Source organism: Lissotriton vulgaris, chromosome 1_1, assembly GCF_964263255.1.
Source record: "Lissotriton vulgaris chromosome 1_1, aLisVul1.2, whole genome shotgun sequence".
NCBI classification, from domain to species: Eukaryota; Metazoa; Chordata; class Amphibia; order Caudata; family Salamandridae; genus Lissotriton; species Lissotriton vulgaris.
The window spans coordinates 155,745,575-155,771,322 of record NC_141685.1 but is presented as its reverse complement, the minus strand read 5'-3'; the positions used below and the strand labels follow the sequence as shown (position 1 = coordinate 155,771,322).

At 47.1% G+C, this 25,748-nt stretch overlaps 1 long non-coding RNA gene across 2 annotated transcripts in view; it reads left to right on the top strand.

Moving 5' to 3' along the window:
* The window catches only part of LOC147737922 (uncharacterized), a 288,729-nt gene that overhangs the window by 245,037 nt on the left and 17,944 nt on the right, over window positions 1-25,748 (top strand). For both annotated transcript variants that reach the window (XR_015304735.1, XR_015304733.1), the window contains exon 3: window positions 15,888-15,955. This is a non-coding gene — a long non-coding RNA (uncharacterized LOC147737922). The remainder of the gene's footprint in view (window positions 1-15,887; window positions 15,956-25,748) is intronic.

Here is a 25,748-nt window from a genome sequence, read left to right as displayed (position 1 = left end):
ATAAGAGCCCGAACATTACAGATCCTCATACAGATAGCACCAGCGCGACAAGAAAGCTCCAGAGCTCCAGCGCTACTGTGGTTTCTTATGAACTTTAAAGGGGTTGATCAGCCCCAAACACACCACAGAAAGCATGGTCACAGACAACAGTCACCATGAGACCCGGCACTTTAAGAGTAAGACTACAACAGTCACTCACACAGACAGGGAAACTTAGGCACCATAGTGAAACACAAAAAAACCAATTTGCCTATTTCTTCCTTTCCCCATGCAGCACAGACGTCGACATTTGCAATAGAGACCCAGAGTTGGGAGAACTGAATCCACCACAATGGATAAAGATAACTAAGGGTACGTGATCATAAAGCTCCATAAGCACATTTAGTTGGTTCTTAGTCAAGTACATACACATACTGAAAATGTACTATTACAATTTTCAGGTGACGTCCTACAGCCCAAGCACACAGCCCTGATGAAGACCGCATACAGAATACTTACCTTGTCCTAACCCTAAGACGGTCGAAACGCGTTGGCATCTAATAGTGGATTGGAGACATTGATGCTCTTTTGACCTTATTTATATGAGGAACACTGGACAATAGAACAATTTCCCAGCAGAGCATCATTGTATATAGTGATATCCTCCTACACTATCTAGGACCTGAAACATAGCTTTTAACTGAGGGACTGTAGGAGAGTAGGGTCTGCTATCCTATGGTCACCCCAAATTTTTGCTTTTTGCTTCACTGGTTTCTGACTTAATGTGGCTGTGGGCCTGCTAATCAGACCCACAGCCTGCTGTTCTCTCTCTAAATTACTGCCAATGCACTCTAGGTGCATTACGAATTGGAACTGGTTCACCTTATGAGCCCCTGTAATAGTGCACCCTAGGTGCCCAGGGCATAGGTGTATCCAAGGCCTACCAGGGGCTGCAGCACGTATTGTGCCACCCCTGGCCTGGCCTCCATATTTGACACAACTGGCTGATCACTCAGCTGGGGTAAGTCGGTGTAACCACCTCTTACTTAGGCGCAGTATGTCTGTGCCTAACCCTAAACTGGACACATATGTTCCTATCAGCCACTCCTATGGAAGGCCTCATCATTCCTGGAGGCAGAGTGCTTGGAAATATGTGAGATGGTGCTCTAGCATGAGCTGAGCCTGTCTGCAGCTGTCGGGAACCACTCCCTAAGCTGTTCCGGGATATTGCCATACCATATACTCTTAAGTGCATTATAATCCTCGCGGTTAAATGCTATCTTTGGTTTGGCTTTATCAAAACATGTCGAGTAAGGTGTCATACGAATTGGAATACTATCCCCTCGCCAGTTCTGGCGACGGGGATAGCATTCCACCCTTCTAGAGGGACACGACATGTGTGTAGCCTTAACCCCGGTTAAAGTTAAACAGAGCCTCAGCTTCACAAAATGGACGCTGCCACCACAGACACAAGTCTGGCCTCCTGCTGCTGACCGAAACTCGGCAGATGGTGGCCTGGACAAAGGGTTTCCTGCCTTGGGAGGTGCGAGCACCACCCCAGACAGGATTTTGTGTATTGGGTAGGACAGGGCTGAATAGAATCAGACATGCCCGGGGCACACAAGGTGTCCCCGTGCATAGGCCAGTCCAAACCGGTTCTGGGGCCTTCCAGCCCCAGTCCTGGCGCGGAGCTGGACAAAGGAAAGGGGGTGTAACCGCCCCCCTTCCTGGTTCCTCCCAGAGGAGGGACCTAGTAGGTGATCCACCCCCAGTTTGGGAATAAGAGGGGGAGCAGTGCCATTGCACAGCAGATCATCCCGAAATCAACTTAAAACTAAGAAGAAGACTGGACTTCGACATTCTGCTGCACAGAAGACTGAAGAAGAATCTCCCTTGTGGCCAAGGAGTGACCACCCTGTGAACACAGGTACCAACCAGCAACTCGATGTCTGCTTTGCCGCCGCCTCCCGCCGGAGACCGAGCCCAGAGCCCGACAAGAACCAGACTCCCAGACCTCTCAGAGCCCGATCCACAGTCCCTGCAAAGAAGGGACCCGTGGAGGCACCGAGTGACGTGGGACCGGACCTCTTGGAAGACACTCGTAAAGCTGACTGCGCAGCTTCTGAGGCATCCTCGACGTTGTGCTTTGGGGATTGAGAACCCCCACCACCGAGCAGCCCTTGCACCGAAGATCAGCCCCCCAGCATCTCCACGATCTGCGTGGGGCCCTTTTGCACTGTGCCACTCGACGCGCCATCCCGGCCACTAGCCACGTGGTCAGCGGCCATCTTGGCGACGAACCCGAAGATTTACACAGCAGGTCTGGTTGCTCCAGACCTACCCAAGCTCCTGTGAAAAGGAGCACCCGCTCTGACCTTGCTGGTCCGAGTGAACAGCATCTTTCAACTTCTGCGTGGCTTGCATTTGCCAAGGCCTGTTTGCTCCGATCAGGTCGCCGACACCGCCAACAGCGAGAAGCCTACGTGGGACAGCTCGTGACCGACTCCTGGACGTCCTCGACCCCGGGTATCCACGTGGCTGCAGAAAGAAGCTACCCGACAACGCCTGTTTGCACCCGACATCGCCTGGTTCCAATCTGGTTCCACGGTAGTCACTGGCTAGTGACTTTGAACACTGTCCCCTCTGCTTTCAGGTCTTCACATCTACAGATCCATCCTTGGATCCACCGGAACTCTTCTCATCGAGCCGCCTGCAGCATCTTCAGCTCCAAGCACCATCGACCAGCGTGACGAAACCCGACACAACTTCGACCCTGTGCACCCGCTTCCTGTGGGTGAGGTAACTCAGCTCCGCCGGTGCTCCTGCACTGGTACACATCCCAAGGGCCTGTGTTTTAAGTTTCAGCTCCGTAGGTCACTCGGAAGGTTCCTAACTTTCTAACTTTGTGCTTTTTACGCACCATAGACTTTGTATTGAGAAGTGCGTGCACTTTGAACACTGCACCCGAGTCCCGTGGGCCTTTCCCGACTTAGTTAACTCCAGTCTCGAATAGCTCCAGCGATTCCCAAGGCCCTAGGCCTCTTCACTTTCCTCCTGGTATCTCTTATACCACTTTCTTAGTATATGGTTTAGGTGGCCCCTAGGGCTCATCCATATTGTGCAACTTTTGTGTATTTTAAACTGTCTTGTGATTTAACGCTTGTGCTTCTGTGCTCATAAAGAGTCCAGGGGATTTTAATAGTTAATAAATCAATATATATTTTCAATATATATCTGTGTGGTGTCCCTTTCATTTGGTATTCAAGGGGGTTGTGTATGGTATAACAGCTGGCTTCACATGCCTTTCAGAGTTTAGCCTAAGACTGCTTTGTCCACGTTACCACTAGGATAACTGGTCTACAAGGCTGAATTACAACCATCATCATAAGGGTTGCTTGGCATGGTACAAAGTGATCACTAAGAATTAGTGAGCATTATATACCAGGCCAACTTCTCACATTGGTGAGCAGCGGATTGGGATCTGAGCTTGCTGTTGTTTTACCATTACAATCTTTGAGATTATCATTTGAAAGATCATACAGGTACCTGCTAGGTACATATAAAACAAGACTAGTATACATAAGTTCTACTGAACTTAGTTGTTGTAGAGCAAAGGGAGTAGCACACCCTAGCTACAACTACTAGATAGGTTTAGTAGGTAAACACCAGTGTAGGTAGATTGCAACACATCCACCCACACTAGAGCAATGTCTGGAACAGAGGGGTCCAGTGGACTTACTCCTGTTGAGAGTGACCCTCCAAGGGCACCATCCCAGTTTGCTATTTTTCCCTTTAAGGAATTAAGACAGCTTTGTGTCTTAAGGGGTCTGAAGACAGGGCCTTCCCCTACTGCAGACCACCTAAGAGAGCTCTTGGATCAGTCTGAAGCTCTAAAGACCTCTAAAGCAAACCCCACAGGGAATGCTGAAGGAGGCCATCCTTCAGAGGATGACACTGTAGACCCCCCTGCCCCTATCATCCTAGTAGATGAGGAAGCCTCCACCACTGGAGCTCCTCAGGTAGATGAAGAGGAAGAGTCAGAAGAGGAGGAGGAGGTGGAAAGCAGTGAGTCAGATGATGACAGAGATAGTCAGGTGCTGGTCAGTAGACTGAACCAGGCTAACTTAAGTCAACTTGGGAATGAATCAGGTAACAACCCATTCAGACCCCCAGGTGGACTTAACCAGGAGCCTAGGAGGAGAAGGATTCACTCAGGTGACTCTGACAACTCCTATGCTTCTAGAGGTTCTCATGGTCACTCCAGGAGGAGGATGACTAGCCCTCAGAGAAGGGAACATGAGACCAAATTGAGAGAATCTCAAATTAGAGAGGCTGAATTGAGAGTCCAGAGACAAGAGTTAGAGATTGCCCTGGCCCAAGAGAAACTTGCTAGAGCAAGACAGCCTAGAGAGAGTGGGGTAATAGAACCCACTGGTGGCAGCAATATCCACAAGGATAAAGACAGGTCTTTTGATAATAGAAACCTGAGTAAGATTGTGCCCCCCTACAAAGCTGGGGATGATATCCATAAATGGATTACTGCAATGGCGAGAGCCTGCAGAGTACAGCAGATCCCTCAGGAGCAGTGGGCAGCAATCTTGTGGCTCTCCTTTGAAGGTAGAGGCCGAGACAGACTCCTCACAGTTAGTGATGGGGATTCTAGAAACTACCTGGTCCTAAAGAGTGCTCTGATTGATGGGTTAGGCTTAACCACTGAACAGTACAGGTTAATGTTCAGAGATACCCAGAAGACACAGACTCAGGACTGGTCTGAATTTGTTGAGTGTGCCACTAAGGCTCTGGAGGGATGGTTGCTGGGAAGCAAGGTTACAGACTATGAAGGATTGTATAATTTGCTGATGAGAGAACAAATTTTAAATAATTGTCAGAACCAGCAGTTGCATCAACATTTGGTTGACTCAGATTTGACCTCTCCCCAAGAATTGGGAAAGAGGGCAGATAAATGGGTAAGAACCAGAGTTAAGCAAAAGAACCAGAACCAGAACCAGGGTGGTGACCAGAAGAAAACAGACCAGAAGGGTGGGGAGCAGAAAGCTAAAGACCAGAAGTCTTCAACAGGGCCCCAAACTGAGACAGAGGGTGGGTCCCAAACTTCCAAGAAGAAGAAGAAAGAAGGTCAGAAGAAACCCTGGTGTAAAACTTGTAAAAACACCTCTCACTGGACAAGTGAGTGTAAAAAGGGTGGAGCCCCCAGCACTGCAGCCCCTAAGGCACCTGCACCCACTAGTACAGTTAGCAGTGCTGGTCCTCAAGCCAAGGGTTTAGTGGGAATCACTTTGGGAACTGGAGGAGATTCTGACCTAGTCAGAACTCTTACACAGGCTGTTCTGGTTTGTGAAGGGGACCTAGATTTGGTCCCTGACATAAGTCCCAGTAATCTGGGCAAATACAGACAGACACCTTTGATTAACAACAAAGTGGCTCAAGCTTACAGGGACACATGTGCCAGTGTCACTATGGTGACACCTAACTTTGTGGACCCTGGACAATACATGCCAGGCGATGATTACCTGGTGACCAATGCCAGCAATGTCACTACTACACATAGTGTGGCACTTGTTAACTTTTCCTGGGGAGGGGTAACTGGCCTAAAGAAAGTTGTGGTTAGTGCTGATCTCCCAGTAGAATGTTTGTTGGGCAATGACCTGGAGAACTCTCTATGGTCAGAAGTTGAGTACAGGACTCATGCAGAGATGTTAGGGATATCATCACATGTCCTTGCTGTGACCAGGTCACAGGCCAAAAAGTGCCTCTCTGAACCTCAGGTCTTGGATCCTGGAACAATGGACCAAGTACCTCCCAAGAAGAAGAACAGGAGGGTTAAGGCTGCGCCTTCCCAACTGCCTACAAGTGAGGATCAGGCTTCACAGGAAACTGATCTTGAGACCCCTGAAGGAACTGTCCCTGAAGAACTTGAACCTGATCAGGTTGAGTTTCTGGGGACAGGGGGACCTTCTAGGGCAGACTTGGGGCAGGCTCAGTTAACCTGTCCTTCTCTTGAACCCCTCAGACAGCAGGCTGCTGCTGAGGCTGCTGGGAATGCTCAAGGTGCCCATAAAGTATATTGGGACGATGGACTCCTTTATTCAGAGGCTAGAGACCCCAAGCCTGGTGCTACCAGGAGGTTGGTTATACCTCTGCAATTTAGGGGCTTCCTACTCACCTTGGCCCATGATATTCCTTTAGCAGGACACCTAGGCCAGAACAAGACTTGGGACAGGCTTGTCCCTCACTTTCACTGGCCTCACATGTCTGAAGACACCAAGGAGTTTTGTCGCTCCTGTGAAACCTGCCAAGCCAGTGGTAAAGCAGGTGGAACAACAAAGGCCCCCCCTGATACCACTACCTGTGGTGGGGGTTCCCTTTGAAAGAGTGGGGATTGATATTGTTGGTCCAATGGATCCCCCTACAGCATCTGGGCACAGATTCATACTGGTGGTAGTGGATCATGCCACCAGGTACCCAGAGGCAATTCCCCTTAGGACCACAACAGCTCCTGTTGTGGCCAGGGCCTTACTTGGAGTTTTCTCCAGAGTGGGGTTTCCTAAGGAGGTAATATCAGATAGAGGTACCAACTTCATGTCTGGATATTTGACAGCTATGTGGAAGGAATGTGGTGTAAACTACAAGTTCACCACTCCTTATCACCCACAATGCAATGGGCTTGTTGAGAGATTTAACAAGACCCTAAAGGGCATGATTAAAGGATTACCTGAAAAGCTCAGGCGAAGATGGGACATCCTTCTGCCCTGCCTTTTGTTCGCTTACAGAGAGGTCCCACAAAAGGGGGTTGGCTTCAGCCCCTTTGAATTGTTGTTTGGGCACCCTGTAAGAGGACCCCTGTGTCTAGTGAAGGAAGGATGGGAGTTACCTCTCAAAAAGCCTAAACAGGACATAGTGGACTATGTACTTGGTCTCCGCTCCAGGATGGCAGAGTACATGGAAAAGGCATCCAAAAACCTTGAGGCTAGCCAAGAATTACAAAAAGCTTGGCATGACCAAAAGGCTGTCCTTGTTGAATTTCAGCCTGGACAGAAGGTATGGGTGTTGGAGCCAGTGGCCCCAGCAGCACTCCAAGACAAATGGTCTGGACCCCATACAATTCTGGAAAAGAAGGGAGAGGTTACCTACTTGGTGGACCTAGGAACTCCCAGGAGCCCCCACAGGGTGCTCCATGTGAACAGATTGAAGGCATATGTCAGCAGGGCAGACATGGGCTTGCTCATGGCTACAGATGAGGGACAGGAGGAAGAGAGTGACCCTCTCCCAGACCTGCTCGCTCACTCAGAACCCTGAGGATGGCTCAGTTGAAGGTGTGGCCTTAGGTGGCAGCCTCACTGAACATCAGCAACATGACTGCAGACAAGTTCTACAGGCATACGGGCATATGTTCTCACTGACACCCAGTCAGACTAACTGGTGTACACATGTGGTGGACACTGGTGACAGTCTTCCTGTAAAGAGCAAAATTTACAGGCAACCTGACCACGTCAGGGACTGTATAAAGACTGAGGTGCAAAAGATGCTGGAATTAGGTGTCATTGAGCCTTCAGAGAGCCCCTGGGCTAGCCCAGTGGTTCTGGTCCCCAAACCTCACACCAAAGATGGCAAGAGAGAGATGAGGTTCTGTGTGGATTACAGAGGACTCAATGCTGTCACCAGGACAGATGCACACCCTATTCCAAGGGCAGATGAGCTCATTGACAAGTTGGCTTCTGCCAAATATTTGAGCACATTTGACTTGACAGCTGGCTACTGGCAAATCAGGTTAGCTGAGGAGTCTAAAGCCAAAACCGCATTTTCTACCCCTAGTGGGCATTATCAGTTTGTGGTGATGCCCTTTGGTTTGAAAAATGCACCTGCCACCTTCCAAAGGTTGGTGAACCAAGTCCTCACTGGGTTGGATGACTTTTGTGCAGCTTATCTGGACGATATTGCTGTCTTTAGCTCCACCTGGGAGGATCACCTGATCCACCTGAAGGAAGTGCTTGAGGCTCTGCAGAAGGCAGGCCTCACTATCAAGGCAACAAAGTGCCAGATAGGGCAGAGCAAGGTTGTATACCTGGGCCACCTTGTAGGTGGAGGCCAAGTTCAACCACTGCAGAGTAAGATCCAGACCATCAAGGACTGGTCCCCTCCAACTACCCAGACTCAGGTCAGAGCTTTCTTGGGCCTGACTGGGTACTACAGGAAGTTTGTTAAGAACTATGGGTCCATTGTGACTCCTCTTAATGATCTGACATCTAAGAAGATGCCCAAAAAGGTTCAGTGGACAGAAATCTGTCAAAAGGCATTTGATGACCTGAAGAAGGCCATGTGCTCTGCACCTATCCTGAAGAGTCCTGACTACTCAAGAGAGTTCATTGTCCAAACAGATGCTTCTGAGTTGGGAGTGGGAGCAGTGCTTTCACAGCTTAATGTAGATGGCCAGGACCAGCCCATTGCTTTCATTAGCAGAAGGCTGACCCCCAGAGAGAAACGTTGGTCAGCTATAGAGAGGGAGGCCTTTGCTGTGGTGTGGGCCCTGAAGAAGTTGAGACCATACTTATTTGGCACTCACTTCAAGATTCAGACCGACCATAAGCCCCTCCTATGGCTTAATCAGATGAAGGGTGAAAACCCCAAACTACTCAGGTGGTCCATTTCCCTACAGGGGATGGACTTTACAGTGGAGCACCGCCCAGGGACTGACCATGGCAACGCAGATGGTCTCTCCAGGTACTTCCACTTAGAACATGAAGACACAACTGGTCAAGGTTAGTCTAATGTCCCTGCGTTTGGGGGGGGGGGTTATGTAGGAGAGTAGGGTCTGCTATCCTATGGTCACCCCAAATCTTTGCTTTTTGCTTCACTGGTTTCTGACTTAATGTGGCTGTGGGCCTGCTAATCAGACCCACAGCCTGCTGTTCTCTCTCTAAATTACTGCCAATGCACTCTAGGTGCATTACGAATTGGAACTGGTTCACCTTATGAGCCCCTGTAATAGTGCACCCTAGGTGCCCAGGGCATAGGTGTATCCAAGGCCTACCAGGGGCTGCAGCACGTATTGTGCCACCCCTGGCCTGGCCTCCATATTTGACACAACTGGCTGATCACTCAGCTGGGGTAAGTCGGTGTAACCACCTCTTACTTAGGCGCAGTATGTCTGTGCCTAACCCTAAACTGGACACATATGTTCCTATCAGCCACTCCTATGGAAGGCCTCATCATTCCTGGAGGCAGAGTGCTTGGAAATATGTGAGATGGTGCTCTAGCATGAGCTGAGCCTGTCTGCAGCTGTCGGGAACCACTCCCTAAGCTGTTCCGGGATATTGCCATACCATATACTCTTAAGTGCATTATAATCCTCGCGGTTAAATGCTATCTTTGGTTTGGCTTTATCAAAACATGTCGAGTAAGGTGTCATACGAATTGGAATACTATCCCCTCGCCAGTTCTGGCGACGGGGATAGCATTCCACCCTTCTAGAGGGACACGACATGTGTGTAGCCTTAACCCCGGTTAAAGTTAAACAGAGCCTCAGCTTCACAAAATGGACGCTGCCACCACAGACACAAGTCTGGCCTCCTGCTGCTGACCGAAACTCGGCAGATGGTGGCCTGGACAAAGGGTTTCCTGCCTTGGGAGGTGCGAGCACCACCCCAGACAGGATTTTGTGTATTGGGTAGGACAGGGCTGAATAGAATCAGACATGCCCGGGGCACACAAGGTGTCCCCGTGCATAGGCCAGTCCAAACCGGTTCTGGGGCCTTCCAGCCCAGTCCTGGCGCGGAGCTGGACAAAGGAAAGGGGGTGTAGCCGCCCCCCTTCCTGGTTCCTCCCAGAGGAGGGACCTAGTAGGTGATCCACCCCCAGTTTGGGAATAAGAGGGGGAGCAGTGCCATTGCACAGCAGATCATCCCGAAATCAACTTAAAACTAAGAAGAAGACTGGACTTCGACATTCTGCTGCACAGAAGACTGAAGAAGAATCTCCCTTGTGGCCAAGGAGTGACCACCCTGTGAACACAGGTACCAACCAGCAACTCGACGTCTGCTTTGCCGCCGCCTCCCGCCGGAGACCGAGCCCAGAGCCCGACAAGAACCAGACTCCCAGACCTCTCAGAGCCCGATCCACAGTCCCTGCAAAGAAGGGACCCGTGGAGGCACCGAGTGACGTGGGACCGGACCTCTTGGAAGACACTCGTAAAGCTGACTGCGCAGCTTCTGAGGCATCCTCGACGTTGTGCTTTGGGGATTAAGAACCCCCACCACCGAGCAGCCCTTGCACCGAAGATCAGCCCCCCAGCATCTCCACGATCTGCGTGGGGCCCTTTTGCACTGTGCCACTCGACGCGCCATCCCGGCCACTAGCCACGTGGTCAGCGGCCATCTTGGCGACGAACCCGAAGATTTACACAGCAGGTCTGGTTGCTCCAGACCTACCCAAGCTCCTGTGAAAAGGAGCACCCGCTCTGACCTTGCTGGTCCGAGTGAACAGCATCTTTCAACTTCTGCGTGGCTTGCATTTGCCAAGGCCTGTTTGCTCCGATCAGGTCGCCGACACCGCCAACAGCGAGAAGCCTACGTGGGACAGCTCGTGACCGACTCCTGGACGTCCTCGAACCCGGGTATCCACGTGGCTGCAGAAAGAAGCTACCCGACAACGCCTGTTTGCACCCGACATCGCCTGGTTCCAATCTGGTTCCAGGGTAGTCACTGGCTAGTGACTTTGAACACTGTCCCCTCTGCTTTCAGGTCTTCACATCTACAGATCCACCCTTGGATCCACCGGAACTCTTCTCATCGAGCCGCCTGCAGCATCTTCAGCTCCAAGCACCATCGACCAGCGTGACGAAACCCGACACAACTTCGACCCTGTGCACCCGCTTCCTGTGGGTGAGGTAACTCAGCTCCGCCGGTGCTCCTGCACTGGTACACATCCCAAGGGCCTGTGTTTTAAGTTTCAGCTCCGTAGGTCACTCGGACGGTTCCTAACTTTCTAACTTTGTGCTTTTTACGCACCATAGACTTTGTATTGAGAAGTGCGTGCACTTTGAACACTGCACCCGAGTCCCGTGGGCCTTTCCCGACTTAGTTAACTCCAGTCTCGAATAGCTCCAGCGATTCCCAAGGCCCTAGGCCTCTTCACTTTCCTCCTGGTATCTCTTATACCACTTTCTTAGTATATGGTTTAGGTGGCCCCTAGGGCTCATCCATATTGTGCAACTTTTGTGTATTTTAAACTGTCTTGTGATTTAACGCTTGTGCTTCTGTGCTCATAAAGAGTCCAGGGGATTTTAATAGTTAATAAATCAATATATATTTTCAATATATATCTGTGTGGTGTCCCTTTCATTTGGTATTCAAGGGGGTTGTGTATGGTATAACAGCTGGCTTCACATGCCTTTCAGAGTTTAGCCTAAGACTGCTTTGTCCACGTTACCACTAGGATAACTGGTCTACAAGGTTGAATTACAACCATCATCATAAGGGTTGCTTGGCATGGTACAAAGTGATCACTAAGAATTAGTGAGCATCATATACCAGGCCAACTTCTCACAGGGACCAAAAATGTAATCACCCCAGTTAGGGAATCACTGACTATATAAAGTAGGACCTATTGAATATTATTATTGCCTCTTGGAATGATCTGATTAAACTAACTAATGAATATGCACATAATGAAATAATTAGTAGCATGTACAGTGTATATATGTTTTGTGTATAGTTGAATGTACTGTGAATTTAAATGTATATTGTCTCTCAATAACAATATAAGATATGTATAAAGGAGAGCTTTGAAATGAATGTCGATACCAATATATAATAAGATATACAAAGAAAAAGTCAAAACGTAAGACAGCACATAGTCAATAAAAGGGACTCATGTGTTAAAAACAATAAGTGTAATTTATGGTGTCAGAGGTATTCTTTGTGTTAAAATAGTGTTATCGATTCCAGCCTCTGAAGTCCCTAATTGAATCAATCCCCCCATATATATCAAAACTTCGTATATAAGAATGTCGTCCTGAAAGAACATGACTCCTACAGTGTCCGTAAATAAATTGCCCATGAGACGTTGAAACACTGCAGAAGCCGACGCCAAACCGAACAGCATTCGTAAATAGCGGAACGCACCTTCAGGAGTCACAAATGACGTGAGGTGCCTTGAATATTTGCACAACTCAATTTGATGATAAGCCGAAGATATGTCAAGAGACGAAAAATATCTGCCACCTTCCAAGGTAGACAACATTTCATTGATGTTGGGCAAAGGTTGTAGATCTATCCATATGCAACAATTCAAATCGCGCAAATCCACACACATCCCAAGCGATTTATCAGCCTTGCGCGCCAAAACTATGGGAGACAGCCACTCAGAACCTACGATTGGTTCAATCACTCCCAAAGCACACAATCTCTCAAGTTCCTGCCCTAGCACCCTCCTTCAAAACAATGCGATGTTGAAATCCCTTAAGTTTGCCAAGTTTATCACTGAAGACTAGAGGATAACTGTGGATCCAATCATTCCCAACTGATGAACTGGCACTGACAGAATGTACCGACCCAACGTCAGGAAGATTAGCATAATACTGTTTAGCTTCCCGTCTAGATAAAACCATATCTGCATGATTAGGATCAAGGATGATTCCGAGCTCACCTTGTTTATGCCATCCTAATAAGTTGGCACCCTCTTTAACAACATATACTGTACATGACGTACCATCGTCCTTGTACTCCAATTTACCTTTGAATTTGCCTAAGACCTCTACTCTTTTACCCCCATAAGCAAACATTTTAATGGATGATTGCGTCAAAGAAATTCCACCTAAAGTGTCAAAATCCTTGACATTAACCAAGGTAACAGGGGAACCAGAATCTGCAAGAAATTTGGTGTTAATATCATTCAGACTGATAAGACACACAGGAGATTTCCTTCTCTGAGGCTCACCAACAGACACTATCTCCAACACACCCTCAAACTCCATAGACGAGGTAGATAACATCAATAATTCATAACAAGTGTCATCATCATTATACTCCACATTGTGATCCTCTATGTTTTTTACTGTGTGTGACGGTCCCTTCTGTGCTAAAGTTGCTTTGCACATACGTGCCATATGCCCTTTCTTTCCGCACTTGAAACAAGATTAGTTTATGGCGAAGCTGAACTTAAAATTTCCCAGGTGAGATCTGATACCACAACGATAACATGACAGTCCATGACCATCGTTTCTTGTTCTGGTAACTGACGTAGAAGAAGTTCGAGGAATGTCCATGTTGACAGCTTTGGATGATTTTGCAGAAGACTTGGTACTGACCAGATTAACTTCATTTGGTGAAGAAGATGATGCAGGTGCACTCAGCTCTTTCATACAAAACTGAGAATGTTTAACAGACTTAGCTAAAGTGAGAGCAGTTTCCAAATCCGGATCATCAGAAGATAAAAGTCTTTCTCGAACTTTCTTGTCACAAGTGCGTTCAATGAGCTGATCTCAAATAATTTCATCCCTAAATTCTCTGTAGTTGCAGTTTAAAGCTCATATTCTCAAAGCCGCAACGAAATTGTCAATAGATTCACCAGGCATCTGTGCACGTTGTAAAAATGTATGCCGTTCCAGCACAATATTGCGTTTGGGACTGAATCTTTTATCAAGTGTTTTTATGAGTGAAGCGTACTCATCAATGACTTGAGAATCACCACCATCACCTGTGCTTGCACTTATCTTCACCTCCTCAAGAGGCAAGGTCTCCAAAATGGACCTACCTTCAACACCCAAATTATACACTAGTAGCGCTTTCTTCTTTTTGGAAGTGAAAGTATCGCCGTCAATTGCTTCAATGTAAGCTTAAATTGTAGCCATCCACTGTTTCCATAACATGGGAGGAGGACCAGGTGATTGTAAAAAGGGAGGCGGTGTCACTACCTTTTCCATTTGCGTGGGTTAGTTGCTGCCCCAAAAATGAAAAGTAATTAAAATGAAAAGTAATTAACTACAACAGTGACAATGTCTTCCACAAAAATGTTAAAGTGTTTGCCTGTTTGCCTTGAACACGCTATTGATTCAATGCTAAAATGACTTTCATAAACCTCATGAAAGAAAAAAAACAGTTTCTCTTTAATTATTAAACAATACAGTTCATACTGAGCAAATGTCCAATACGTTTTGCACACCGAAATTACAACGCGATGTAAATGCGTGTACAAACTGTAAAGGTCGTCTCTTTAAAACAAGCCTTCAGAGCGAATGCATCGCACCGGAGATTGATGATCAGAAACCATGGCAACGCGTTTAAACGTCAGCACGTCAGCTTCAGGGAACGCCCACGCACTAGTGTAGGAGGCAACGAGAGACGTTAAGGGCTCGGGCATCAGGCTAAACAGGAAACACAATAATAAAAAAAAAATTAACTCCTCACCAAGAAAAATCCATCTGAAGAACCCACCGCATAAGTATGCCAGTGGCAGTCGGCACACAGCGGCTAGCATCAGCACTGGAGAGGTTTCCAAGCTTCACTCGACGCAGCAGTTGCCTCGAAGTGGATTAATCCGACCACGACGTCCAGCAACACCTCTGGGAAACAGCTGACACCGGACCATCCTGTCGCCAAGGAAAGGAAGACGACGCTTGGTGAGTTGTAGGAGCTTCCTTTATTACATCCGATGCACAGCAGTCCCGGCAGCAACTGCCGACAGATCCTTCCCCCATTCCACAGCACGAGCAGTCCACATTCTACAGCACGAGTCCAAAACACTCGTGCTGACCACTCGTGCGTATCCCAACAGTCACAGGCTCTTTTGTAGAAGAAGTAAATGGGAATCCAGCACCACTTTTAATCAATAAATGTGCCTCCCGTTCCACAGTCAGACTGATGGCAGCGCCCAACCCACCCCTCTTGGGAAAGGAGTCCAAGTTGTAGGCATTTCTAATAAACAACTAATGAGCTGCCAGCAAATGTTCCCGTACAAATTTGGTCATAAATGAATGGCCAGAAACGTTTACTGTGATTAAGATCCAGTTATTATGTTAGGGAATTACCTTTTAAAATGACTTGTGGCTTTTTGGGGAAGAGTCACAATTAAATATTCATTTTGTAGGTGTGGTTTATTAAATTACATTTTGTTGTGCCATGTTTTCATGAACATTCATTGATTGCTGTCATTTTTACCCCATCGTGAACCATGTCAATAATGTGTTCTCTCTGTTTAAAAACTTAAGAACATTTCCTTGATTCCTACCTGAGCAGATTCTATATCAGTTTGCTATTTGATATTATAAAGAAAATATTTTCTTATATCTTTGCACACATTTGTTGTGTGTGGTCTGTCTATTGACCTTACAGCTAGAGTTATTTCTGATTCTGGCTTTTCATATACTTTAGAGGTTCCCTTTATGTGATTCTCCTGCAAATATTATGATAATTATTTCTCTGACTGAGTAACCATGTTTATGCCTTCGGTAATTATTTGAAACCTTTAATATAGCTTTGAAGCTGTTGTAGCTCCAAAGGCAAGGGCCTTTACCAAGGGAGCGGTCCTTTAAGGGGCTGTACTGCCTGCTATAGCTGACTATATGGCCATTACACTGTTTGCCCCATGAGGGCAGAATGTGTTAATCAATAAAACAACAGTGTCCCAGAGACCGAGGGGGTTGAAACACCTCCGGTACTCTGAAACCTTTGATTCAAAGCTGTTGCTGTGAAACTTGAACAGTTAACAGCCGTATGCGGGACCACGGTGGTTAATTGTTGAACATTCACAGCAATAGCTGTTAAAGGAGGCTGAAGTCAGACTCTGGTTCTTCCTGGGCTCGGTTGTTTTGTAAATCCAGGACTGTTATTTGTAAAATGTGATGAAGTGTGATTGTCGTCTGATGCAAAATTATTTCTTTACTTCCTTTCAAGGTATTCTGGGATGACAGGCAGTGCAGCGTGGCTGCCACCCTTGGGGGAACAAAAACAATATTTGTCAGGTAAGGATCCCTATAACTCTATGTTTCCTTTTCCCCTGTTCATCTTTCTCTCTTCCCTTTCTTGATCTCTCTTTTTTTTGTCTCTTTACTTCAACTTTTGACTCTCATTGTGCACAACTTTTGACTCTCTCTGTGCACTATTCTTGTTGTTATCAAACTTCTGAAATAATAATATGATGGAGCCACATTCCACTCTTGGAACATGTTGGGGGGTGCAGTGCAGGCCCAGTTTCTTTTTAGGTCAGTTTTGCCCAGCAGTTCCTTAACTATTATCACATTTGTCTCCTCCTCTACACCACGTGATAGTGGTTCACCCTGATTAGACTTGCCACGCTGTTGCACTGCTACTGCGTTTAGTAAGTGACTGTGATATTAAAATGTTATTGAATCATTGTGTGCGTTCTAGTGGGGGAATATTTTTAAAGCTATTCTAATTGCTTACCTGTGTGGGGTTACTGCATTCTTTCCAGGCACTCTTCTGATTTTTTTCTTCATCTCAGGGGGGGGGGCTTATGGGGGTCTTTTTCTCCTAACCCGGTCCACCACGGCTCGCCAATTGTATGGGTGGAAGTGAGTGTTTCACTCTTGCTGCTGTACTCCACTTCCTGTCCCAGATCGATGGGCAGCGCTCTAGTTGTTCCTGACTGGCCCAGCTATTTAATCTGAATGGCGGGCCGGACACGTAATGAACGCACGCAGCAGGCGCGCCAAAGGCACGCCTGTCTGTGTCCGTCTGTGCCAAGTTTAGGCCTTGTGCCAGGGACGCTGTCCTTTTTATTGTAGACCCTGGTAAGCCCCTTGTTTACCCGAGAGGACAGCTCTTGGAGCTTCATGGAGAGAAGGATAGAAGGATGTGCACTGCAGGTCGATGAACTGTGAGCATTGGGCTATATGAGTGTGTTAACTGTAAGACAGTCATTCCATTGGGGGTAGCTTTAAAACCCAAGGGGAAACGTGTCAGCCCTACCCTTATCCATGAAACAGTCCTTTTCAGGGTATCTTCAGAATTTAATGATTGTCTCCTCCCGTAGGCCTGATTGGGTATTTATTACTGAAACCTAGGCTAGAGATTGCTCAGGGCCTGACCTGGTGGAGACCATCCCCTCAGGGTAGGCTCTGTCCAGACTTGATAGGGGGGTTTGGGAGTACTTTATAAAGACACCTTCTCGTGCTTCACTGAGGCCCCCACAACTCCCTCAGATCCCTATCAGGCCCTATATTTCTCCTTGAAGATCCTACCCACTTATAGCTTTGTGGGAGTGGTCAGCTACCGGCCTCCCGGTCCCAGAGGAATGTTTAATCAGGAAACGCAGGTTTTCCTGGAAGCTATGGACTCCTGAGGCCTTCCTCAGCTGGTGAGGAGCCCCTCTCATACGGCGGACACATTCTGGATGGGATCTTCTCTAACGATCCGAGGATGGAGGTGAATGATCCCATCCCACTCTCTTGGTCTGATCATTACGCCATTCAATTTTTTCGGCGAATTGCCGAATCCCACCCAGATCCCAATTTTAAGAACAGGGTGGAGATGAAGAGAAACCGTAGCCACATATGTAAGGAGGGTCTTCTAATTAAGCTTAGTAATTATTGCTGTCTCTCCCACCTGGTTGTTAATCAATCTATGATAAATTTTCCAACTGGCTCTTGGCGGCTCTAGAGCATTATGTGGCCAGATAATGCCCTTCGGCGCCCTGGTTCACCAAAAGGTTGAGAAACCGTAGGCAGGTATGCCGACAGCAGGAAAAAATATGGAGCCGTGAGCTCATCCCAGCCGAAAGGGACCTGCATGAACTCAGATTGAAGGAATATAGGCTAGCTATTAATGAGGAAAAGGTTATCTACTATTCCAAGATGACGGAATCCATTAAATCCCAGAGGGAACTCTTCAATGTGATTAATTCCCTCCTAGCCCCCTTGGCCTCTGCCAACACCGAGGTCTCCCAGGAGCTATGTGACAAAAAGGCATGCTTTTTATGACAAAATCAAGGACATATATTCCTCCTTGGAGATATCCAATGTCGGAGGGTCAAAGGCTGATCGTCCTTCGGCTTCTCTGGTGGCTCCTCCAAAGGTTTGCCGCTTGAGCACCTTTCCCCCTATACTTCAAGAAGACACAGAGCGGATGTTAAGTGGAGTTAGATCTGGCTCCCCTATGGAGCCCTGTCCCCTGAAGATCCTGAAACTAGGAATGGAGGCTATTGTTCCTACTTTGACCGTAGTTCTTAATGCCATTATTACTTCTGGCCAGTATCCCACTGCCTGGAAAATGGCTGTGGTTAAACCTCTCTTAAAAAAGCCCTCTCTGGATCCGGCAGAACTAAAGAACTACAGTTCAATTTCCTGTTGCCTGTCCCAGCTAAAATCTTGGAGAAACACCGGAACCTCCATCTTAGCACCTATCTGGAGGATCATCAGTTGCTTGATGGCTCGCAACATGGGTTCAGAAGTGAGCACAGTACCGAGACGGCGTTAACCGTTGCTTTTAGCAACATTCGACAACAGGTCGACACAGGTCACACCACCTTACTGACCCTTCTTGACCTAACGGCAGCCTTCTATACCATCTCTCCCCTTAGATTGGCTGGGAGGCTCTGGGAAATAGGGATTGAGTGCTCCGCCCTTAATTTGCTTACATCTTTCCTTACGGAACAGGCTCAAAGAGTTACGATGGGTCAATTCCTTTCTGCTCCTAAACGGCTGTTCTGCAGAGTTCCCCAGGGATCCTCATTGAGTCCCACCCTTTTAACCTTTATATAGCCCTGCTTGCCTGGGTTGTAAGATATTTAGGCCTAGAAGTGTTATCCTATGCTGATGAGACTCACATCATGATTAGCATCACTGAGAGTGTTGAAGCTTCAGCAGTAAATTTTAAAAGCTGCATGGAGGCGGTAGCTGCATGGATGGTAGAGAACTATCTAAGACTCAATGGGGACAAAACTGAGATTTTACTTTTCTGAGACAATCGGGAGATTGGTCCAGGGCCTGGAGGCCAGATACGCTTGGATCTTGCCCTCGCCCTGGCCGCAGTGCCAAAAATCAAGGCATCATAGTTGATACCTCCCTCTCCTTGGGCCCCCAAATAAATAGAATTCTCCACCTGCTTCGGAATGATAAAAACTCTCAGAAAGATATATCAATTTCTTTCCCCTCCACGCGGAAACAGGCAGTGGTGGCCCTTGTGTTGTCCAGATTGGATTACTGCAATGCCCTTTATGTAGGGATAAATAAGGGTCTGAATTGAGTTTAAAGCCCTGTGTTTGGTGCACAAGACCTTTTATAATATGGGATCAGAAGGCATCAAAAAACTGTTTTGGAGATATGGCCCTGGTAAGCAGTTAAGATCTTCCAGCAAGAATTCGGTGACTGTGCCTAGATTCCGAAAATCTAGATGGGGGAGAGGTCCTTTTCGCTTGCTGCGGACAATTTGTTGAACTCCCTTCCTCTTTCAATTTTGATTCTGGACACTCATTCCGTAAGGCCTTGAAGACCTGGCCCTTTACCAATACGACTCTGTAAGCCCTCTATCTATGGACACCCCTAATCATGACACTGATTGTAAAGGAGTGCGGGGGTAACCGCAGATAGACCGTGAGATGGTACGGGAAAGTTCTGATAACACGTGTAACGCGGATTATAATGATGCTTTTAAATAGCCAACGAACACTAGTCACGGTAAGCGGTGTATGGGGATTAATTCTTCGATTGCTTAAACTGGAACAGAGATTAGATGGAGGGCTCAGGGGGAAACTGGGGGTCTTCATGTACTCTAAAGTTTTCTGAAAGGATGCGATTGCCAATCCATTCACATGTAAATTATATTAACGGTTTAGTTTTCCACATCAAAAAGGGAGCTACGTGATGTATTAAATTGAGGAGGGTATTGTAACCGAGATGTGGAGTATGAAAAATAAGCAATGAGATGTTGCACACTGGTTGACTGTTGTAGTAGATAGCACTGATAAATGACGCTTTACACTTGGCTTGATGCTTATGTACAGAAACTTAGAAGTTGGATTTTATTCATAGTTGTGTATATATTTTCCCCCAGATAAACCCCTGATGAAGGGTAATCCCGAAATGCATTGGGTGTTCTTGAATAAATTGTGACCTGTGGAAACACGTTTCTCCTGTGTTGTTGTGAAAAGACGTTGACAAAGAAAAGAAATTAGTAAAATAAATCCAAGAAAAGAAAGGATAAAAAGATTGATAAACATGGAGTAAATATGGATTAACGGAAGTATAACATGAGTTTGATTTATTGGACTTATTTGAAGGCACGGCTGTGCAGCTTGGCGGGGGCATAATTGGCTCCTCTTCAGTTTGGTTTCACAATTGCAGTGCAATGGGCGGAGCGCGGAGCAAGCTTGCACGCCGAACAAAGGTTGAAAATGAATGAATATGGAGAAAGCTAGAAGGTGTGCATCTCACCAAAACTGTCTTTGCAATGAATGCTCATTGACCCTCATTTTTGGAGCTGGGTAACTATTTTGAAGGGCCTCAGCAAACATTGACAATTTCTTCGCCTGAAAAGTCTGTGTGATGAGAAGATCGACTTGAATTCCGTGTTTGGCTTTCACCAGAGTAAAGGGGGGCAGCCCCGTCAATTGAAAGTGAAAGAACACACTCCCAGTCAGCACTTCCGACTGCGCCTCATTGTACCTAGGCTTGGGCGTGCACAGCATCATCTGATGTGGCTAAAACTCCCCCTAATATGTCTCAACCTCACAAAGCCCTCAGTAACCAGGTAGCGGTCCGCACATGCCCATCAGGTAAACAAGCATTGGCATAGCCAGTAGGTCTCGCCTTTGGGACCTTATAAGTGTCTGACCCCTCTATCTACACTGATGTAATTGGAAACTTCTCCCCACCACCAATCCTGACCCGCGCTTTCAGGTCCGCATGGAGATAGGCTAAAAAATAAACAAGGGCCTCATCCAGTCCATATTCTAAAAGGATGGACCATAGACGGGACCTATTGACAAAATCGAAAGCTGAGGACAGGTCCATAAAAGCTAAGTAAAGTGGCGAGTGCTGTGCAATAGTGTACTTCCCTATGATCAAATTAAGATTAAGACTTTGCTCGTTTGTACAAACTTTATCCCTGAAACCTAGTTGGCATTGTTCTAAAATCTGATTGTCCTCTGTCCAGGTTAAAATTTTTGTGTCTAAAACGCTGTCTAAAATGTTAAGGGTGTTATTGATGAGGGAGATCGGTCTACAGCAACAAGGTTGTGTGCAATCGCCCTTTTTAAAAATGGGAACGATCGTGCTAGTACACCATTTCTTAGGCAGGGTGCATTGGTTAGAATATAAAAAATATTTAACAACATTGGGGCCCAAAAATCTGGTTAAGATCGATGGACAACCCATCAGGGCCTGGAGTTTTATTGCCCATACTCTGACGTATAGCCTCCTCAACCTCGTTTATTGATAATGAGACTCCAGGTGGCACCCTTTTCATAAAAGGGTCGGATTCAAAAGCAGGCTCTTGGTAAATAGTGGAAAAGTGACTTTCCCAGGTAGCGCTCGTTATGTTGCATATGATGGGAGTGAACGGTGGTCCCATTGATATTAACTCTTTAATGGTAGTCCAAAATATATTCCCATTATTTAAGCTGGCAGCATTAATGAGCGCATCCCAGTGCTCACCTAATAACTGTTCCTTCCTATTAGCAATAGCCTGCTTATATGTCAACCTTAAGGACTTGACCACATCTTTACACCTAGGGCTTTGAGATAGGGCCTTGCGGAGCTTCCTGTTGACAATTGAGCACTCCTGATTGAACCATCTAGGTTCGCGCAGTACTGTACAAATAGGTTTAGACAGCAAGGATTTAATGGCTCCACTGAGTTTGGTAAAGGCGCTGATAGCCACTGGGTGTGCAACAGGGCCTCTAAACAGATGTTAATAAGATTCATGTTTCCCCTAACCATAGAACTGAATCGGTCTGCGTTATTAATGCCTCGCCAGCCCAGTCTGAGGTTATCTATGGATGGTGATAGATCTCCAGCACCACATTCTGTCTGAGCCGTTGGAACTGGAGACATCCGTAACGTTACTTGTATTGGGTTATGGTCCCCAAAGATTGTGGCCATAATTTCGGCTTTAAGCAAGCTTGCTTCTAAAGCGGGGGAGATAAAAAACATTATCAATTGTAGATGAACACCCCCCCCCTCTGAATGTCGGTTCAGGGGGGCATTATCTTTTGTAGTTGCATCAATTTCTATAACATCAATTAAGTTAAGGGTGTTCAAATGGTCCATTAGCTCTCTACCCCTATTGCATGTCTGTCTGCTGCTATGTGAATATTCGCTTGACCATGAGTAAGATAGCTTAGCATTAAAATCGCCCCCAGACAGATTCCTACTGACTTGAGTCTTTGGATTTTCGAATCGATGCAATAAAATTAATCACATTTATAAAATGCATATTTGGAACAGAATGAAAATCATTGTTATAAACATTAATTATCTAAAAGGAAATTCCACTATTAAATAATATGCCTAGAAAATTATTGTTATCTGTATCTACAGTTTTTATGCATCCCCCTGTCTTAATATTGACCAAGATTGATAAACCCCCAAATGGTCGACCCTGCTTGGGGGTTGTTGCTAGGATATTATGGCATTCAAACCCCTCAATATGCAAATATTGCGTGACCCATGTTTCCTGAAATAAAAGGATATATCGGTCTTTAATAAGTTGTACCCAATCTAGCTGGTGAAGTTTAGAGTACAATCTTGCAACATTCCAGCTAACGATATGGAGGCCTGAACTTGCTGCGGCCTTCGTTAGCATAGGGGGGATAAGTGGGTTGTGGGAATAGTACACTCAGTTACTGGCAGGGCAAGAGGTATTTTCCCCAAAAGTTGATAGTCAGTCTTGGGTCTCTAATCCAGATAAGGCCTGGAACCTATTAGAGGTAGTAATTCAAGAGGAATTGTTGGTGAAAGGAGCATGACTTGGTTTGTAGAAATAACCAAGGGGTAGTGCGCATATGTTAGTGCTATTAGATGTTATGAATTTGCAACCCCTTAGTAGGTGTCTCACCAAAGAAGGTCGGCGGAAGTTAATTAGAATACTGTCCCCTTCGAAAATGTTTGTAGATGCACCAACTCACCCAACCCTGCGTGCCATAATAATATCCTTTATTTCGGATACATGGAAGCTTCTATGCCTTGATAGCCAGTCCGCACATTTAATGCGTAGCTGGTCCCATGACTCATGCTGATCCCTCTTTAAAGTAGGTACTCCTGCCAGTACCAACACATAAGGGCAAGCAGCGGGCGGCAGACTCAGGACATCCTGATTAGCCATTCATACTTGGGGTGGCAGGAACATTAATGCACGAGGTACTAGACAACCTGTTCTGATTCGAGCCCCTGGACTTGTTTAACCACCATCCCTGGTGGGGTTGGTATTTGAAATGGTTATTGGTATAGGTGTGTGAGGGGGGGAGGAGCCGTTTCTATCTATAGGCAATTGAGGCAGCCCCTGGATTGATCGTATATCGGGTGAAGGGTGATTGCGGGAGCAGTAACTCTGCCGGTTTGCGACACAATTTCGGCATCTAAAATACTCATACCAATACCTACACTATCGATGGCCCTGCTCCCATCAACCTCTTTGATTTCGGCCACCTTTTCCCCCACTGTCCCCTTAAAATGTTTGGCTACTAAAATAGCCACCCGCCTTCTTATCCAAGGTAGATTAAAAGAACTGCTGGGGAAAGAGTCGTGACCTCATTCTATGCCAATCTTTGGAGAGGAGCTGTGTCTCCTGGAGGAGGCACACACCTCCATGTTATCCAGGTGGGAAATGATGGTCCTCCTTTTATTGGGATTGTTGAGACCTTTTGCATTGAGAGTGAGAATTTTCAGTGTGGGCTGGGAAATAGCATGTCATAGTGAGTGCACCAGCTTTGGCCTGTATTTGGATCCCTGTGATCCCTCTTCCACCTGAGCTCCCAACGTCTGCCCGTCCTCCATTGTCCTTTGATCCTCTCTTCAACGCCATTAACCTGCATACCAGTTCTCCTCCCTCCCCTCCCTAACCCCAACTTAGAAACCCATTAACCTCAAATTGTCCAGGGCCCGCCATTCGTGAGTGCGTGTCCTTGGAAGTCGGAATAGTTGAGAACGTATGTGGCCAGTTCCCCGTGTCTCTACACTCCCTGTGTCTCTACACTCCCCGCAGACTTCTTCGCCGCCCACCCAGCCTTGCAAATGTCACTTATCTGTCCCTCAGTCGTTCACTGTGTCATCATGGGGGAATGTCTTCTTCGACAGTGTCTCCAGCACTGCCAGTCTTTCTTGTGCCATGGTCTTGGGGTCCGGTCTCGTCGCTCGCTCTGTGCTTCGCCTCCCGTAGACCTTATGCCATCTTTCTCGAGGAGTTTTGGTCGGTCGGCCTCTCCTCCTGGATTGGATTTGCGATGCCCAGCACCTGGCAAGTGTCGTGCATGGATCTGAGCTGGAGGAGTTTGCCCTGCCATATGAAAATCAGCCAGAAAGGGTGACCCAAAGAATACGGTATTCCTTGATTTCGAAGACGTGTGGTTGCCACTCAGAACACCCAACACTTTTGAAGGGGTATTAGAGCCAGGTCCTGGTACAAAGCTATGGAGTGGTCCTGATATCTTAGTGGTTGTTTGTCCCTGACAGCACGTAGTATACACTCATTTGGTTGAAAGCCTGTAATGTAAGCCCAGGGGCGCCCGTGGGGGCGCCCAGTATGCTCCTGAAGAGACCCTGCAGGTATTGTGTGATGTCTAACCCTTTCTTCTTTAGGTGGAACTCCCTTAACATGGATGTTGTTCCACCAAGACCGATTCTCCAGGTCTTCTGTGTGTGCCTGGAGATCGCTCTGTTGAGCCTTGAGCCGGAGTATCTCTGGCTGTAGATGCTCCACCTCCTCTTCCCGGGCTTGCTCCTGATCCTCGATGGAGGCCACACGGTCCCCAACGGCATCGACGTCCCGTCTTATCATAAGGCGGGACGTTGATGCAGTTTGGGAACGTGTGGCCTCCATCGGTTATCTCCTTCATCTCCCCCGCTATTTCCCTTTTCAGCGTCGGCAAGTCGCCCCATAATTTACCGAATAGCGACTCTCAATAGGCGTGGGTAACTGGGGCTTCAGAGGTGTCCGCATCTTGGCTGATTTGTGTCATTGGGGAGAGCCTCCCTTCTCCGCTGCCGGTCATCAGGAGCTTGGTCAGCATCTTTTTTAGATTCTGATCCTACTTGCTTCTCGCTGAGGACATGGCTGCTATATCTCTTACCACATCACCAGACCGGCCTGCCTTGTCGTGGGGTCCCAGCCCCAGTAGGAGGCTGTCAACGGGTTGTCCTCCTGCTGAGCTCCACTACGCTATTGCATGATGGACAGGGCCAGAGGTGTCACTCCCTTTCAGTCTCGTCCGGGCCTTGCTGCCTTCGACCGTCTGCTATTGCCCTACTGGGCATCTGCTGCTTGTTCTCAATACTCTAAGCACTTTGTGCCCAGACCTGCCATGAATCCCCCTGTAGGCCAGCAGCCCTATCTGATCCTGGAGCACTAGATGTATTTTTGGACCACTGTGGCTAATTCCTGCACTATGTGCTTGCAGGCCGTGGCCTCTGGTTTCCTCTGACTTGTCAGTCAGCTCCAGAGAGACTAATCCATGCCAGGGCCCCTCGTCCATTGGCACCTTGTGATTCTTACAGCGTTACAGTTCATATCTCATTCCCCTTATTGGATTTTGTCATTTTAGTGTCATTTTGTTAAATACATTTTACTTTATTTTTCTATTTC